Here is a 3,966-nt window from a genome sequence, read left to right as displayed (position 1 = left end):
CGCGCTTGGCGTCCATCATGACCCATTTGGATCGGATATTGTCGGCCCTCTTCCCGGTGCTCGAGATCGAGTTGGCCTTGCCAGACGCGACGAAGTTGGCGCATCCGGAGAGTGGCCCATCGGTGATGCGAAGGAAGAAGAAGTGGCGCAGAAGCGCCACGGATGGCAGCACGCCCAGGTACCCCTCGCAGTAATAGGCGAAGATGGACAAGAGGAGGACAGAGTTGGGATGGAGGTGCAACGCTAGCAGCTCGTAGTGGTCGAGAACCTCATAAAAGAAATCGGAGAAAGGAGGGACCAACCCGACGGCGACGCTGCTCGAGAAGAAGGGGAAGAAGGTGCTTCCCTCAGGCTCCGGCACATCGGAGGCGAGCCGGAGCTCCGTCTTCCCCCACTCGTTGCTCTCCCCCGCCGTCAGCAGGCGCACGGAGGCGAGGCTCTTCTCCGTGACGGTGGGCGCTTCAAGAGCCGGGTCATACCAAGCCGGCGCTAAGGAAGTCCTGACCTTGCACGGCGCCATGGGTCGCAGATGCAGAGCGAGATTGGAGCGCAGATCTGGAGGTAGCGGTGGCGAGGAGCGAGAAAGGGGATTTGGAGCAAGGCGAGGAAGAAACAATGAAGGCAAGCGTTGTCCGCGCCAGCCTTTTGTCCAATCGAGCAGTTGTCGGGGCATCATGGGGAAGCGGAGACGCCCACGTCCAATCAACCGCCACGCGTCAACCGAGGCCGCAGGCTTTGGGGGCCCGCGGCGCTCCGTACTTGACCCTTGGCTTCGCCGCGAAGCCAAGTCCGAGCGCACCTTGGGCCCGGGGGCTACTGTCGGCGTTCTGGGAACGGGGGTCCCTAGACTTGCCTGCCTGCGGCCCACGGCGTGGCTGCGCTAGCAAGCCTGTACGGCCCACCTTCATCAACAAGGCCTCCAAGACCCTCGCGAGGGGCCAAGCCTCGCGAGGCGGACGACGCAAGATCTCCTAAGGAGCGGCCCCTCTAGGCGGGCTCACGAGGAGCGGAGATATCAAGGCGGGGCATACCTCACGAGGCTTTCGTGACGTGAGCCATGACGATCGACACCAGGCGGGCGCCAGCGCGCACAGCGTCCTTGTTCCCTCTTTGGTGCTAAGGGGGCAAGCGCAGGCGAGGGGTACCGAGGCATCAGGCAAAGGTTACCAGATCGGTGCAACGAGATCAAGACCAAAAGGATGGCAATACGGAGGTCATCGTGGAGCCCAAGACGGCGTCACCACCAGAGCCTTTAGCAGGCGAAGACCACTTTTGTCAGGATAGCTTGTACTAGCTGTCCCCTTTCAAATTCGCCGCCGTTGTTGGCTCCCTTCCCGCTCAATATTTGGGGAGAGGACCAGGGCTTATATAAGTAGAACTAGCCACCACAGTAGGGGCATCTTAGCTCGATCTGATCTGATCGAGAGCCTACCCTATCGACAAGAACACCTCAACCTCAGGAGGTTGTTCTTCCCCTTGTACTGTTCATCATCAGCCTAAGAGGCAATCCACCACCACCACACTGGAGTATGGTATTACACCACAATAATGGCTCGAAGCAGTATAAATCTCGTGTCTTTCTGTGTTGCGAGTTCGTCGAGTTCGCCCGCGAGATCTTAGTGAGCAAGGGCGTAGATCGGTAGGAGGGAAAGACTTCGCGCGCACCCCGGAGTTCGAACCTTAAGGGTTTTGCCGGAACCCCACATCCGACAAGAACTACTCATGCATCATCGGAGAGGCACCAATGGAGGTGGTGAACCCCATCCGAGATGGTGTCTAGATTGGATCTGGTGGTTCTGGACTCTGCTGCGGCTGGATCAATATTTCGGCGACTCCCCTAGGGTTTTAGGAATATTGGGGTATTTATAGACCAAAGAGGCGGTATGGGGGCACCCGAGGTGGGCACAACCCACCAGGGCGCGCCTGGGCCTCCTGGCGCGCCCTGGTGGGTTGTGCTCTCCTTTGAGCACCCCCCTAGGCGCAGCCAGGGCCCATTATGTGTCTTCTGATCCATAAAAATTCTCCGTGAAGTTTCCTTGCATTTGGACTCCGTTTGGTATCGATTTCCTGCAATTTAAAAAACATGCAGAAAACAACAACTGGTACTTGGCACTATGTCAATAGGTTAGTACCAAAAAATGATATATAATGACTATAAAATGATTATAAAACATCCAAGATTGATAATATAACAGCGTGGAACAATAAGAAATTATAGATACGTTGGAGACGTATCAGGAGTTCATTAGTAATTTGATTAATTGAACTTAATTTATCATGAACTTAATCCTGATAGTATTTGCAAATCTATGTCGTAGCTCAATATAGTTCCCCTATTTTTGATATGTTCCTTGAGAAAAAATAAGTTGAAAGATGATGGTACCAATTATGGGGACTGGGTCCGTGATCTAAGGATTATCCTCATTGCTGCATAGAAGAATTATGTCCTTGATGCACCGCTAGGTGACATACCTATTGCAGGAGCAAATGCAGACGTTATGAACGTTTGGCAAGCTCGATATGATGACTACTTAATAGTTTAGTGCGCCATGCTTTTATGACTTAGAACCGGGACTTCAAAAACATTTTTGAACGCCATGGAGCATATGAGATGTTCCAAGAGCTGAAATTGGTATTTCAGACTCATGCCCGTGTTAAGAGGTATGAGACCTCTGACAAGTACTTTGCCTAAAAGATGGAGGAGAATAGCTCAACCAGTGAGCATGTTCTCAGATTGTGTGGGTACTACAATCGCTTGAATCAAGTGGGAGTTAATCTTCCAGATAAGATAGTGATTGACAAAGTTCTCTAATCACTATCACCAAGCTACTAGAACATCGTGATGAACTATAATATGCAAGGGATGACAAAAATGATTCCCGAGCTCTTCGAAATGCTGAAATCGGCGAAGGTAGAAATCAAGAAAGAGCATCAAGTGTTGATGGTTAACAAGACCACTAGTTTCAAGAAAAAGGGTAAGGGAAAGAAAGGGAACTTCAAGAAGAATGGCAAGCAAGTTGCCGCTCCCATGAAGAAGCCGAAAGCTGGACCCAAGCCTGAAACTGAGTGCCTCTACTGCAAAGGAAATGTCCACTGGAAGCGAAACTTCCCCAAAACTTGGCGGATAAGAAGGATGGAAAGGTGAACAAAAGTATATTTGATATACATGTTACTTATGTGTACCTTACTAGTGTTCGTAGTAGCCCCTGGGTATTTGATACCGGTTCAGTTGCTAAGATTAGTAACTCGAATAGGATTTGCAGAATAAACAGAGACTAGTTAAGGGCGAGGTGGCGATGTGTGTTGGAAGTGATTCGAAGGTTGATACGATCACCATCACACACTCCTGCTACCTTCAGGATTAGTGTTGAACCTAAATAAATGTTATTTGGTGTTTGCATTGAGCATGAATATAATTTGATCATGTTTATTGCAATACGATTATTGATTTAAGTCAGAGAATAATTGTTTACATGAATAAAACCCTCTATGGTCATACACCCAATGTGAATGCTTTATTGAATCTCGATCGTAGTGATACACATATTCATAATATTGATGCCAAAAGATGCAAAGTTGATAATGATAGTGCAACATACTTGTGGCACTGCCGTAGTGTAAAGAGTATGAAGAAACTCCATGCGGATGAACTTTTGGAATCACTTGATTATGAATCATTTGATACTTGCGAACCATGCCTCATGGGCAAGATGACTAAAACTCCGTTATCCGGAACAATGGAGCGAGCTAATGACTTATTGGAAATTATACATACCGATGTATGCGGTCCGATGAATGTTGAAGCACGCGGCGGGTATCGTTATTTTCTGACCTTCACAGATGATTTGAGTAGGTATGGGTATATCTACTTAATGAAACACAAATCTGAAACATTTGAAAAGTTCAAAGAATTTCAGAGTGAAGTGGAGAATCATCGTAACAAGAAAATAAAGTTTCTATGATCTG

This window comes from Aegilops tauschii, chromosome 6 (genome assembly GCF_002575655.3).
Source record: "Aegilops tauschii subsp. strangulata cultivar AL8/78 chromosome 6, Aet v6.0, whole genome shotgun sequence".
NCBI lineage: Eukaryota > Viridiplantae > Streptophyta > Magnoliopsida > Poales > Poaceae > Aegilops > Aegilops tauschii.
Note: the sequence above shows the minus strand (reverse complement) of the source record.